We start from the raw sequence: 14,946 nt of genomic DNA, 5'->3' as shown, positions 1-14,946 counted from the left end.
AAGTGGCAAGAGGAATTAGTGTGCCAGAGATAAATTTCCAGGGGATATCACAGAATCTGAGACATGGAAGGTCACCTCGTCTCATGCATTTAGATTTAGATCTAAATCTAGACTCATGGCCTGAGCTCCCCTTTGGCTCAGGCACCATGTCCGGGCCGGGCAAAGGCCCCTGACTTCGAGATGATCGGGAACAGGAGACAGGTCTGCTGTCTCCTCCTTACGTCTACATGGCCCGTGGAGCAGCTCGCATTAGGGCAATGCTGACTTTTAGTTCCATGATGACAGCCGCTCAGTCTAAACTTTATTTTCAAGTCATCTGTGGGCCACACTGTTTTGAAGAGCTTCATCTGAAAGATGAAGTTTCAGACAGTGCCCAGACAATATTACTCTTTGAATCCCAGAATGCTAGGATTTCACCCGTGAGTAAGAAAACCCCACAGTCTGGCTTGTCTCCCTGTCCTCTGCATTCCTCTCTCCAGCTCAAGCCCTGCTCAATCTCAGCTTGACGTTTAGGGTTTCTGGCTGTGCTCATCTTCTCTTCCCACAGAAGAGAGCTTTCAGGAGACATCCTGACAGAGTGAGTTCCGTGTGGATTTTTAAACATTCAACTCACCATTTGGAAACAGCAATTACTCTTCCTTCCTCCTTTCAAATGGCTACACAAATCAGTTTGCTTTGGGAGCTGGTTTTATTTTGTTTTGTTTTAAAGTATTGCCCAATTCCTTTTTATGGTGCTTTTTCTCATTTTGTGTCATTTCAACTTTCAATTGGCAAAGCTGTAATTAAGAGTCCCACTTGCTATTTTATGTCCCATCTATGTTCTTCCGTTCCATTTGAACTTTTTCTCTGAGCCAGGTTAGAGTACATAGCAACTTTACTACACAGTAAGACATTTTTAAAGTAAGTGATATGTTACAATGAACGTTTAATCTGCTCTAACTTAATTCTTTTCACTGTTACGTTATGTTGCTTATTTTCCTTAATAAGAGTACAATTTAAAACTTTGGAATTATTATTTTGCAATTCTGTTTGTCAACTCAGGTTAGATTGTTTTCCTTTTTCTTTTTGCTGGGGAACTAGAACAAAGGTAATATGTTCCACCAAGTTTCTTCTTTTGCTACAGAAACTCCTAGGTGCTGGGTATTATTTTAGTAAAAGGTCTAGATTTGGACACTGAATATGAATGCCTTTTCTCATTAACAAATACTTAGAGAACAGCGTGAAAAAAATCTCCCCCTAGGAAAAATTTTCCTGACTTTATATTGATTAGAAATCTGGACTAAATGCATTCATTCATTAAAACATCATTATTGACTGCCTACTATGTGCCAGACACTATTCTAAATGCATGTAATACATCAGTAATCAAGACAGATAAAACGTCCTGTCTTTAAAGGGCTTATATTCTAGGAAAGGGAGATAGATACTAAACAAAAAGTATATATAATAAGTAAATAATAAGTGCTGAGAGGAAAATCATAAAGCAAGGTAAGAGGAATGGGTAGGCATGGAGTTGCCGTTTTAGTTAAGGTTGTCAGGATATGACATTGGGAGGGAGGGATGCAGATCATGCAAGAACCTTGCAAGTCACTGTAAGGACATTGCCTTTACTCTGAGTAAAAAAGGGAGCTATCACAGGTTTTGGGCAAAGGCATGAGCTGATTTGTCTTACATGTTAAAAAGCTCACTTTCACTGCTGTTGAGAATAGCCCGTGGGGAGGGATGGGGCACGAGTGGAAGCACATAGACTAGTTAAGTGGCTAAGGAGTTAATCCAGGAGGGAGATGATGGTGAATGGAACCAAGGTGTGATAATGAGGTGTATGTTTAGAAGGTAAGCCTGACAGCATTTCCTGATGGTTTCAACATAAGTTATGAGAGAAAGACAGAAGAGTCAAGGATGACTGACTCCAGGGTTTTTTTTTGTTTTAAAAAAAAGATTTTATCTATTTCTTTTAGAGAGAGAGAGCAAATGAGCATGAGTCGGGGAAGGGGCAAGCAGACTCCATGCTGAGTGTGGAGCCTGATGCGGGGCTCCATCCCACAACCTTAGATCAGGACCTGAGCTGAAACCAAGAGTCAGATGCTCAACCAACTGAGCCACCCAGGCGCCCTGACTCCAAAGGCTTTTAGCCCAAGCAACTGGAGGGACAGAGTTGCCATTTACTGAGAGGGCAAAAGCTATGTGGGTTGCATAGGTTTTGGGGGGAAATCAGGAGTTTGGTTTGGAACTTTTTGAGATATCTGTTAGAAGTCTAGGTGGGAAAACCAAAAAAGTAGTTAGAAATGCAAATCGGAGCTCAGGAGAGGGAAATATGCTGAGAATATAAATATGGGATTGTTGGTATAGAAAGGGAATTCAAAGCCGTAAGAGTGGATGAGCTCCGTGAAGGGAGTGAGCGTGGTGTCTCAGAAGACGAAACAAGGTAGTTTACCAAAGAGGAGGGAGCAGTGGATGGTGTCATACTGCTGAGAGGTCAGTTAAGGATTCAGTGCTGTATTTAGCCAAGTGGAAGTTGTCAGTTACCTTTCCAAGATCAGTTTCAGTGATGCATTGGGAGTGAAACCCCTATTAGATTGAGTTGAAGAGAAAATGGGAAGAAAGGAATTGGAAACAAGGAGTATAAACAATTCTTGTGAGATGTTTAGATGCAAAGGAGAGAACAGAAATGGAATGGGGAAGGCAGGGTCAGGAGACATTTTATTCCTTAAGATGGAGGAAAAAATCACATTCTTAAAAAGGTTGATGGCAGCCATCCAGCAGAGAGGGGGAAATTAGTGACATAGGAGACAAGGGACACTTGCTGCCATGATCATTTGAGACTGGATGAAATTGGGTGCAAAAGTGAAGAAACTGGTTTTCAATAAGAACATGGATAGTCCACTCCTAGTGGTGGCAGGCAGGAAGGCAGAGGATATAGGTACAGATCCTCACGTGGTTAAATTTGGTGTTTTTTAATACTTTTTTTTTTTACTTCTCCCCAGTGAAGAAAACACAGTCCAGGGCTACCAAGTAAGGAACCCTGGCTTGCCTAGATACACAACCTTAATTTTTTCACTCTATGAATCCATTTTAGAAGGGAGAGGTCCACTTCTCCTCTTTGTGGTTAAGACATGTACCCTTAGTTTTTCTAGTTTCAATTTCACCACACCATTTCTAATTATAACAGTCTGGCAATTTCCCTTCCTCTTTGGACCTCATGTTACATCAACAGTCACGGAGAGTTAGCCCGCCCAGTTCCATTTCCCCCACACTGTTCTCCTCCCTCCACCTGCTTGCTCCTTTCTGATCTAGTCTCCAGCATTTCAATTTCCTCCGCTGTGAAGAAAAACGACAATTTGCTTTCTACCTCCAAGGTTGAGAGTTTAAATAAGTCTAAGAAGTGAAATGGTTTTAGCCCATCTAAAGTAATAGAAAGAAGAGGAAAGTGGGAAGGTCAGACAGGAGAGGAGAGAGGAGACCACTGGGTTTCCATTTGCTTTGACTGAGCCCCTACTCTACAATTTCAAATCATGATATGGATGTGAGCTCCAGATGTTGCCTGTTATGGTGGCTGTAAAGTTTAGAGTGTCACAATAGTTTAAGAAATTGGGTGGCTCATTCGGTTAAGTGTCCAACTCTTGATTTCAGCTCAGGGTCCTGGGATCGGCCCTCGTCTGGCTCCACACTCAGCGCTGAGTCTGCTTCTTCCTCTCCCTCTGCCCCTTCCCCTGCTCTCATTCTGTCTAAAATAAATAAATCTTAAAAGAAAAGGAAATTGGGTCACATTTATACTATATGGACACACTTATAATAGGTAACATTTACTGAGCAATGCCTATGTTCTAGGCACTTAGCTAAGCCCTTTCCATATGTCAGTTAGTCCTTGGCCTCACAATAACTTAAGATGTGTATCGTTCTCCCCATTTCAGAAACCAGGAGGTGAGAGAAAAAGAGGCTCAAGTAACTTGAAATTTTGTATCCCTTCAGCTCTTCAGCATGACCGCCACTTTCCAAGCAAATATAGTCTGTATTTATTTATGTATGGTTATGCAGGTGTATCCAGATTTAGCCCTGTGCCCCAGGGCTATTCTTCATTCTACAAGGAATTCATCATGATATTATTCATAAGCTACCCCAGTGTATTTGGGATCAATTTATAAAGCTTGATTTCTGCACAATATTTCAAAAACATGTTTACAGATTATTGAAATTCCTATTGCTTACCACCTGTTGGGCACTCCACCAGGTGATAAAAAAAGGAACAATGCAAAATCGCTCCTCCAAGGAGCTCAGATTCTTCTCTATAGGAAAGTCGATTATTCATTCATTCATTCATTCAGTATTACTGAGTGCCTCAGGGCATGCCAAGTGCTATGGTTTAGGTAAGCACAAATCAACCTAGAATTACAATACTTACTAGAAAGAGATGCACATATAATGGCCTTTATCTCAAATGGTCCTTTTAGACAGTATTTTAAATGCTTACCTCTAGAGCCACTTATAGGCTGTGTGAACTTGAGCTAATTACATAACCTCTTCAAGCCTTTGGCTCCAGTCCTAAAAAACAAGGATAGGAATAGTATCTATCTCCTAGGGTTGCTGTGAGGACTAAAAGGGAACATATGTAAAGTACTTAGAGCGGTGCCTGGCACTGGTTGTTATTATTAGTGTGATTACCAGGTGCTAGAACGGTTGCTGATTCCTGACCATCACAACTCAGCAAAGGATGGTAAGTGCCCTCTGTAAGTTTCTGTTAGACACAACTTCCTTGAAACCTTACTGTGTCCCCCCAACCCTGTAGACGTATCTGGAGTAGCCTCAGATTCCTTTTCTGTCACATTCCTTAATTTTGAATCCAATGTCATATCTGTTATTGTCCTCTGCTGTCCTCTTCCTATTTGTTTTCCTTGGGGTATAAGGAAAGCAGACAACTTTTTACATCCTGGACCATCAGAGTGATCTTTCATTACTTGTCGTTGGTAGAGCTCTTACCAATTTTACCTTTAAAAATGTTTTTATTGCGGGGCGCCTGGGTGGCTCAGTCGTTAAGCATCTGCCTTCGGCTCAGGTCATGATCCCAGGGTCCTGGGATTGAGCCCCATATCGGGCTCCCCACTCCGCGGGAAGCCTGCTTCTCCCTCTCCCACTCCCCCTGCTTGTGTTCCCTCTCTCGCTGTGTCTCTCTCTGTCAAATAAATAAATAAAATCTTTAAAAAAAATGTTTTTATTGGGGCGCCTGGGTGGCTCAGTCATTAAGCGTCTGCCTTCGGCTCAGGTCATGGTCCCAGGGTCCTGGGATCGCGTCCCGCATCAGGCTCCCTGCTCCGTGGGAAGCCTGCTTCTCCTTCTCCCACTCCCCCTGCTTGTGTTCCCTCTCTCGCTGTGTCTCTCTCTGTCAAATAAATAAAATCTTTAAAAAAAATGTTTTTATTATTTTTCTTGTCATCAAAGTAATATGTGCTCAACATGAAAGCAATACAAACACACAGAACTTTGTAACAGAAAGTGGATGGCCATAGTGATATCACATTCAGAGATAACCACTGTTAACTGCTTCTTACATGTACTTCCAGATTTCTTCTAAGTGTGTGTCTGATAACATGTATGTTTTGAGACAAAAAAATGCAAATACAAATGGGATCATGCTATCTATATTGTTCTGCGGTTTGCTTTTTTCACTTATAGATTTTGGACACTCTTCCATGTACAAGTAGATTTATCTTATTTTTATGAGTGGCTACGTACAGTTTCCTTTTACAGATCTAGCAGAGCTTGCTTAAATAGTTTCCTACTGGGATTCGGTTATTAGACTTGTACACTATTACATGTTTTTGCTATTACAAACATGCCTGTACATATGTTTTTATACACATGTGTAAATATTTCTGAAATACATCATTTTTGCATATATAAGCCTGAAGTATAAATTCCTAGATGTGGAATGACCTGGTCAAAGAGAACACACACTTATTTTTTCCAAAATTGCCAAACTGTCCTCCAAAGGGATTTGCCCAATTTGTACTCAAGCGTATAGTATGTGTGAATATCTGTTTCTCCACATTTGACTGTTTTCTGATTATTACTTTTTTTCTCTCAATTTATACCAATCTTGAAATCATATTTCTCTCAGATCTAGAATCATAGTTTAAAGCCCAGGGAAGATCAAAACGTGGGACAAAGTGTTTTTACGAACAGCAAACCGTTCCAAATTAGTTATAATAGTGGGGTGTTTTCAATCAAAATATTACACCACTAGATGTTAACAGTTCTAAAACTGCTCTAACCTCCCAGATGAGCAAATCTGGTACTGTGATTAGATCACTTACCACACAGCCCCTGCCCACACACCTCCTTCTTGGCTGGGTGTGTGGAATAGGAGAGACTGCTGGCTCGTGAGGGACAGGGCAAGGAAAGTGAGAATGCAAGAGGTCAGAAGGACTCAAAATCTAGTGTCATGTTGTAACTAGTCTAGAACAGTCCCTTGAGCATGCTCTGGACCTCTGTTCGTACTCCTCCCTGCCAGGGCTGCCCTTCTTCACTTTCAGTGCCTGATCCACAAGGGCTCACTACGCCAGGGTCCATTCTATCCCCCTCTTCTCTCCGAAGCCCTTCCTGAAACCTTAGAAAACCACTCTTTGTAAGGCCTTGCTGTATCTGAACACACACCTTCCTGAGCGCCCCTCCCATTTTGTGCCGCATGTTTACAAAGAACATTGACACTGAGTAAATGTTGATTGAACATTCACTGACAAGGAGAGATCCTGATAGAGATGAGACTTCCCATTGTTCACAGAAAAGGGTGGATTCCGATAAAAGGAGATACTGAAGTATTGGGCTGGAACCATTTGTCTTGTTATAAACCAACAATTCCGAACATCCCTCCTGGCCTTATTTCTTTATCCCTGCTTCTCCCCACCCACGAGAAAGACGGGAAATACATTTCCATCGTACAACAAAAGCAAGAAGAAAAACTATGAGGTTGGAAAACACCTCTCAGGAGAGGACAACCTTTCATCTGCCTGCTTCAGACACAAGACAATTTTGGCAAAAAAGAATGGGGAAAAAAGAGTAGACTCGGATTAAAACAAGAACTGACTCTCCAATAGATCTTTCATAGCAGAGACGGACCACATGAGGCTGGGTAGCTATTCGTGCCAAGATAAAGTTGTGAGTGCCCCAAATCCGAGGCAAGGACTTTCTCCTTGGGTTGGAAACTGCTTAAATGACTTTTACGCAAATGTCCCCCTACTACTTCATGGCATTTCTCCCTACGTCTTAATATCAGAGTTTTAGTCAAAAGGAAAGACCCAGAAGGGCGAAGGTTGCTGACCTTGCCCCGCTCCCGCCAGGCGACAGCGGCTGCCTGGCACGGCGCCCTGTTCAGGTAGACGTTTGACAGGTAAGTCTTTCGGTGGCCGGCGATCTTCCCCGCCCCATGCACCTGCCCGGCCTCTGGCAGCCTCTCGCCGCCAGTCCCCGACCCTCGGCCACCTAACTGGGCAGGCAGCCGCCTCCGGTGAGCCCGGCCCGCTGCGGGCGCGGCCGTGCGGCCGGGGGAAAGTGCTCGCCGTCACATGGAGGCCCGGGCCCGCCCCATTGGCTGCGGCCGAGCCAGTCGCGGCGTTCGCTGGCTGCGGTTGGTCCCGGAGCTGCAGCGCCTGCACGGGCCCGGAGTCCATGTTACGCTTTGTCTAATTCCCCCCGTTACAGAGTCATGTGCTGCTGCTCCCGTCGCCGCCGCTGCCGCCGCCCGTGGTGCCCCGGCTCCTCCGCCGCGCTTCGAGGTGGCAGCCGCGGGCGGGGCCTCGGGAGCAGGGTCCAGGGCGCCACGCGCCTTCGCCGCCCCGGCGCGTCCCGGTGCAGCCGCCGCCCGCCGCAGGTGATGCCGCCACCTCCCGCCTCAGCATAAGCCGTGGCTCGGCGGCCAAGCTGCCCGGGCTGCCCCCCAAGGTTGGTGCGCGCCTCTCCGGGGCCGGGGCAGTGGGCCGGGGCCGCGCAGGTGGGAGCCGCCCCGGAGGCGAAGCGCGCCCCTTTCCCGGCGCAGGCGTCCGGCCCCGCGCTGGGAGCGGAGGCTGCGGCCGGGAACTCGCCGCGAGGGGCGGGGGCCGGGGGTGATGCGGGCGACGCGCGGGGCTGCGCTGGTCTCCCGTCTGCGACCGCCCGGGCCCGGAAGATTGTGCCGCTCGGAGCAGCTGGAGCGGCGGGCGCCGCGGACGCCTGCGCCGGCGGCGGTGGGCCCTGGGAGGGGAGAGTGCGGACTGCCTCCCTCCGGCTCCCCCTCGCGCGCGCTCCCTCCTCTCGCCCCCGTCCACGCAGTCGGGAGGGCGGGGAGACCCGGTTTCGGCTCCGCTGATTCCTCTCGGAGGTGGGTGTTTGGTGTCTGGCCTTGCTGGCCGGGAGCCCAGAAGGTGAGACCTTTAACTTCTCCAGAAACGCCTCCCCCTCGCCCGCTTCCCGCGCCGGGTGGGTTGGGCGGGGAATGAGGGCCGCGCCCCGCCCCCCGAGCGGGAGGGAGGGAGCTGGGGGCCCGCAGGTGCACCCTGCCCGCCGCGGGCCATCTCCGGGTTGGGTACCGGTATAATCCGCTTCTAGCTTGTTTGAAGGCGTGGGCACTTGGGAAAGGGACTTCTGCTCCTATCCTGGCCAGGGGCTTGGGAAGGAGGATTGGGGGAAGTTGCTTCCTGGAGGGTTGATAGAGGCCTTCCTCTTAATGTCCCCCCTAATTTGGGGTATCCTTTAGGGATAAAGAAATTAGGGTTTTGGCTTTAGGCGGGCTTTTGTTTTGTGTTTTGTGTTTTTTAAAAAGCCAGCCGCAGTGAAGAAGAGCTGCTGCAGGTTCGAGGGAGGAGAGGTAGGTCCCTGCTGTAGCGGAAGAGGTGGGGATTTGCGGTCCCAACGGGCACGCACTTGGGGGGTTGTGTGGCAGAAGGTGGGGAGGTAGGGCTTCAGGAAAAGAAAGAAACGCAAAGGTGAGTGGGAGCAAGTACTGAAGAGGTAGGCAGAAAGATGGAGAATAGGTACTGGGGGGCCCTAGCCAACCGTGGAGCCCAACTTGAGCTACTTGGACTCCTACATGGTTCCCTCTGCTTTGCAGATTTCCTCCGTTCCTCTTCCTTGAATTTGAAAAATATTTCTTGTTGAGCAGAGAAAGCTATGAGGACCTATTTTGAAGGAGATACAGGAGTAAAGAGAGCTAACTTCTGGAAGCTTTCCTTAGCTTTTTTTTTTTTTTTTTTAAATTTTATTTATTTATTTATTTGTCAGAGAGAGAGCACAAGCAGGGGGAGTTGCAGGCAGAGGGAGAAGCAGACTCCCCACCGAGTAGGGAGCCGGATGCAGGACTCTATCCCAGGACCCTGGGATCACGACCTGAGGCAGAGGCTTAACGGATTGAGCCACCCAGGCGTCCCTCCTTAGCTTTGATGATAAAATTCCAGCCAGGCAGCGTTTATTGAGCACGTATTTTGTGTTCTGTGCTGGACTTTGAAAGAGTCTGCACAGGCAAGGAATTCTTGTCTGCAGTAATGGTGAGGGCTGTTTACCTCATGAACAACCAAAGGGCACTTCCGAGTGCCAAGGATGACAGTGATTCAGACCTTCCCCACCAAAGTTTCTGGGACCTCTGCTTTTTACTGACCTATGGGAAGAATCCTGCACCATAACCAGTAAATGAGGTCTTTAGACAACGTTTCTTTTTACTGTCCACAAAATACTAACCAAACACCTACCATCAGCTAGGAGAGGAGTAGAGTTGTCGCTTCTCCTGCCTTCCACATCAGTTGACTAAAACCCTGTTAAGATGCCAAAGCAAGAGAGAGGAAAGATCCTGAGATGAGTTAAAGTAAGGATCCAGCAAAGTTGATTTGGAGTGTTTGATCTCTATAGGTTAGGTAGGGAGCCTCCCATAAAACGATTAGTTGAAACATGGAGCTGGAAAAAAAAAATTCCAAATATTGAATTGGCATGGTTTATTTATATATTTGAACATTTTATCTTAGATTTGTCCCATTTTTATTGAGGGTGTGTATGTACTTTGTTGATTAAAACTTAACACATTAGCAGGTGGAAGAGGAGACTGTCCTTAGATGACCCAGTCCCCCAGTCTCCCGTTACCATGTTGAGTAGTTGGTGATGCAATGAACCGGGGGGGGGGGGGGGGGGGAGTATGGAGCCATAGTCACATCTTTTCCTCCTTGCCAAGGTTTACAGAATTTTTAAAAACTTGGTCAGAGGGGCGCCTGGGTGGCTCAGTCATTAAGCGTCTGCCTTCAGCTCAGGTTATGTCGGGCTTCCCTGCTCTGTGGGGAGCCTGCTTCTCCCACTCCCCCTGCTGTGTTCCCTCTCTGGCTGTGTCTCTCTCTGTCAAATAAATAAAATCTTTAAAAAAAAAAAAAAACTTGGTCAGAACTTGGCCTTTCCCCCTTAACTTTTACATTGTGCTGAGCTTTTTTGATTAATTTTACAAAATTTTGATGTGTTTGTCTTGTCCCAGTAGCTAAATTGTTTTGGTAGCTATATGATGGAAGTTAGACTTGGTTCAATCCCAGTCATGTAGGTGGATTGGCACTACGTATGAAGAAGTCAAACTTTTGTTCAAACTGTGTACTCATGATCTCATACATTCTTGAAATGGTAGTTGGTAAGGGATTTCACATATTTTCCACATGTAATTGGAGCTGATGTTTGACATTCTAAGAAATACCAATCAGGATTTACTGAGTGCTAGCAGCAAGCAGAGAACCAGAGTGGATGCTGTGGTTCCTTAACGAGGAAGGAGAGGATTCGTGTACAGATAGAGGGCCGGTAAGACAGGTATGGGTGAGGACACCACAAGCTGCAAAGGATTACATTTTTCTCAAAGGTCAAGGAATACTGAAATGGAAAGTGTTTTTGGAGCCAGATGAAAGTGTTGTGGGCTTTGGGAAAAAGGGAAGGAGCATGTGTTAGGGGAAGCAGTGAGCTTTGTCACAAGTCAGAGATAGTAAATAGGTTTGCCTGGCTGGAGTAGAGACCATGACTGATGAAGGTAGGGGGAATCTAGTTAGTGGAGAACTTGAACCACAGGTCAGTGGTGTTAATCATTTGCCTCAAGAAGAGTGGTTCTCAACAAGGGGTGATTTTGCCTCCCAGCAAACATTTGGCAATGTCTGGAGACATTTTTTTGGCCATAGCTGGGAGGCAGGTGCTACTGACATCTAGTGGATAGAAGCCAGGGATCCTGCTCAGCATTCCTCCTGCCATGCCTGGGACAGCCCCCACAACAAAGAATTATCCTGGCAAAAATGTCGGTAGTGCCAGGGTTGAGAAATCCTGCTCTAGACAGTAACCAGAAAGGTCACTGTGAAGTGAAGTTACATCTCAGAATAGGCCTTGAAGGAGGTGGTTCTTGACACATGAGGAGGGACGTCAAGGTTGGGAAGCCAATCTAGGAGACTTCTGCTGTGCTCAGGCCTGAAGTGATTAGGATCTGGGCAAAACCTAATCAGAAGAAAAGGGCGTTTTCAAGAGATTGTGGCAGATGAGCCAGCAGAGCAGTATAATATTGGGCAGGTGGGAAATCATGGAATCAGAATTGGAATTGTAGAGAGGTCCTGGTCTAACTTCTTTAGTAAATTCTTGCACTTGGCTAGGCAGCCTCTATTTAGACACCCCCAGGAACAGGGAACTCTGTACTTATGAAGACATGTCGCTGTATCTTTGAACTATGTATGATTATTATTTGCGCTGAAGACTGCCTCCTGGGAACTTCCCACATCAATAGGACAGCCCTTTGACATCTTTCACAAAGAAAGTGTGATGTATCCTTCCCCTATTCTCAGTGCAAAATAGTCCACTTCTTTTCCTAATCCTGTGTGGGACATGGTTTGTAGATAACTTCTTTGTCAGCATCTCACATGGAGAGTAACAGTGTCTGGAGTTGAATACGGTAATTGAAATGTGTTCTGGTCAACAAAGAGTACAGTAGGGCAGCTGTTTCCTGAAACCAAGGCATAAGCATCTATTTACTGCAATTTAAACTTAAAAAACTGCCTTTAAAAAAAAAGTAGCATGTAGCTAGCACAGATCCATGTATAGGTTCTGTCCAAACAGTCAGAACATCCAGATATTTCTTGTACGAGCTGCTACATCCGTGTATTCATTGGGCAGATTTTTGTATGTGTGTGAAATCGAATGGAAGTTTTTTGGTTTGTTTTTGTCCATGTTCAGTGCTATCCTATTTATTTTGGTCCAGTCTTAAGGTCTTTTGAGATCTTAAAATCTTGCTTCTGCCTTCTAATCCTATGAGAGAGGAGTAGAGGATGACTTAGCCAAAAGTCATTTTTGTAGCCGCCTGTATTAATAGTGCACGCAATCCAGTAGTTTGGCACTGTTAGTCCCATTCCGGACCTGGGGTGCTGAGTGATGGAGGTGAATTCCAAGGGTTGACTGGCCTTTAGTTTAGGGGCTTCTGAGAAATCTGTGTTTGTGGTCAAACTACATTGCATTTAGCTTTTGCAAATGTTTGCACCTGTGATGCCCTTTTGAAATTATTTGAGTCTGTTGCAAGCTTCTGAAATTAGTACTCCATCCTCTGGGGTCTTTGTAATACTGTTTAGACATCTGGAAGAGAATTTCTAATGTTCTGTGTAAATCTGAAACTTGCCAGATCAGAGTTGCTTTTGAAATTTGTGAAGAGGTAAATAGGATAAGTGGTACTGAAAAAAACACGTACGAACTTGATTCCCACTTGGCCCAAGCTTTTTTTTCGTTTTCTTTTTGTTAGTATGCCCAAAATACTTCATTAGTGACAGCTTTACATTTGGGGAAGGAGAGAGAATTGGGGCTTAGAAACAAGCCTTTTTCCCCAGAATTGGGGTTTAGCTTGTCATTGGTATAATTTCATACTTACCAGATTTCACATGTCATCTCTGAAATGACATTAGGAAATCACCATGCTTAGATGTTTTTTGAAGCAGGCAGTTCAGAAAGAACTTAGTGTCAAGTTCCCTAAATGTTCTAGATCTATTCAACAAACTAGATTTAAATAAATTATTTGTTTGGGGTGGTAGCCATCTAACATCGTTGAGAGCACTAGAACAAAATTACAGATCTCACAGCTAACGTGTGCACCTTCTTTGTTAGGAATGTCCATTGTGCCCTAATACCCTGCTGGTGTGTTGTCTGTCCAGATGGTCAGTCTGTTTGCTCTCCCTTCCGTTCTCGTCCACATGGGACACCTGTCCATGTCCTCTGGAGATGAGGGATTTTCCTGAGAGAAGGGATGTTTTGTGAAGGTATGAGATTTCTTGAGGGGGGAAAATATTGGAAAACCCCCAGGTATTGTCCTTTTACACTTTTAAGGGCTGTATCAAACTTGAAGTCACCTTTGAATTAAGGATGTGATGTACTATTTGAACAGAAAGGTAGAATTTTATAGAAGGTATCAACACTCGAATTTCGTAGATGAGAAAATCGAGGCCCAGGGAGGTGATGTGACTAGCTGTAGCTTACACATGAAGTGACAGAGCAGGCATTAGAATTCATCGGCCTTAAAGACCACAAATAAAGGCTAAGGATAAAGATTTCTCCTCTGCTTGGAGATGTGTAAACAGTTGGTCCCTCAGGCCTTATTTACATAATTGATCCAAAAGAAGGAGCACACAGTGGAATTTCTAGGTTTACAGATGACAGCAAGCTCTTCTGAATTAGGAAATAACTAACCAATGGGGATTTACTCCAGGGCAACCGTATTAGGTTATGTGAGTCATCAGAAGATTTGCAGGTGAGTTTCTCTGGGCAATAGGAGGTCAGGTACTAAGAGAGAAATTATGGAACTGTCAGAGGGTGGTGTTTTGGTGGCAAGACCCAGGAAACGACTTCAAAAACACTTTCACAGTGTTGTCCCAACTTGCTCTTGCAGATTAAAAAAGACAGGAAACGCTAAGCTCCATCAAAAAGATTTTGGGAAAAAAAAAAAAAAGATTGTGGAAACCAAACAGAAAACAATCTTATTTGAGTTTCCACTGTGCTTTGTTCAAAGCTGGGGCACCTGACTTTAGGAAAGACCCTGGAGTTGGGGCAACCAATGTAATGGTACCTAGAAAATGTAGGCATTCCTGCTAGAATGGAGGCTCCACAAGGACAGGGCCTTGCCCGTCTGCTTTTCTGATAAAAATATTGGGATTTTTAGTATCTGGAAAGAAGATCGTCGGGAGATGTTATTGAAACCCATGAAACCACGAGGATAAGGATGGAGGAACCTGGAATGTTCACCTCATCCCAGGAAGCCTGAAAGTGGTATTTCGGTTGCCCGCCTCCTTGTCTGTTGCTCCGGTACCCTGTCCGCCTGGTGAGGGCAGGGGTGTATCTGTCTTGTTCTCCACTGATTTCCTAGTTCCTGGCACATGGCAGGCCCCCCGTTCATGTTTGTCCCCTGAAGGAATGCCCAAAGAGGTGTACCTGACAGCTTTGTAATACCTAAATTCAGGGTGAAGGCAAAAAAAATACGGCACCAGTTTTCCTCAGCCCTGCCTGGCTCTCATCCAAGTCAGCCTGGGGAATATTTTAAAGTTACTTGAGCCCTAGGTATTGAATCAAAATCTCTGGGAGTGGAGTTTCATTTTGAAAAGAGCTGTCTCTGGGGGCGCCTGGGTGGCTCAGTTGTTGAGCGCCTGCCTTCGGCTCAGGTCATGATCCCAGGGTCCTGGGATCGAGCCCCGCATCAGGCTCCCTGCTCAGCGGGAAGCCTGCTTCTCCCTCTCCCACTTCCTCTGCTTGTGTTCCCTCTCTCGCTGTCTCTCTCTCTGTCAAATAAATAAATAAAATCTTAAAAAAAAAAAAAAAAGGAAAAAGAAAAGAGCTCTCTCTGCCCCCAAGTGATTCCATATGTAGAGCTGAGACTGAGAACCACTGTCTTACAGAGCCTACACAAAGGCTGGGTACTGACTGAAGACACTCTCAAAAAGGTTTCGAAACATTTGTGGC

General features: G+C 45.6%; 1 protein-coding gene and 1 long non-coding RNA gene across 12 annotated transcripts in view; one reads left to right on the top strand and one right to left on the bottom strand.

Moving 5' to 3' along the window:
- LOC144381901 (uncharacterized) overlaps positions 1–7,576 on the bottom strand; it is a 48,814-nt gene extending 41,238 nt beyond the window's left edge. The window contains exon 1 of the long non-coding RNA XR_013448069.1: positions 7,313–7,576. This is a non-coding gene — a long non-coding RNA (uncharacterized LOC144381901). The remainder of the gene's footprint in view (positions 1–7,312) is intronic.
- Positions 7,577–7,635: 59 nt separating this feature from the next.
- Positions 7,636–14,946, top strand: part of LRRC8D (leucine rich repeat containing 8 VRAC subunit D) — a 113,616-nt gene continuing 106,305 nt past the window's right edge. For 2 of the 11 annotated variants that reach the window (XM_078072779.1, XM_036118584.2), the window contains exon 1: positions 7,676–7,932. The gene's annotated coding sequence lies outside the window, so the exon portion shown is untranslated. The other 9 variants (XR_013448061.1, XR_013448062.1, XR_013448063.1 and 6 more) reach the window with 9 other exon arrangements.

This window comes from Halichoerus grypus, chromosome 5 (genome assembly GCF_964656455.1).
Source record: "Halichoerus grypus chromosome 5, mHalGry1.hap1.1, whole genome shotgun sequence".
In the NCBI taxonomy this organism is placed as follows: Eukaryota; Metazoa; Chordata; class Mammalia; order Carnivora; family Phocidae; genus Halichoerus; species Halichoerus grypus.
Note: the sequence above shows the minus strand (reverse complement) of the source record. Positions and strands in the feature narration are given on the sequence as shown.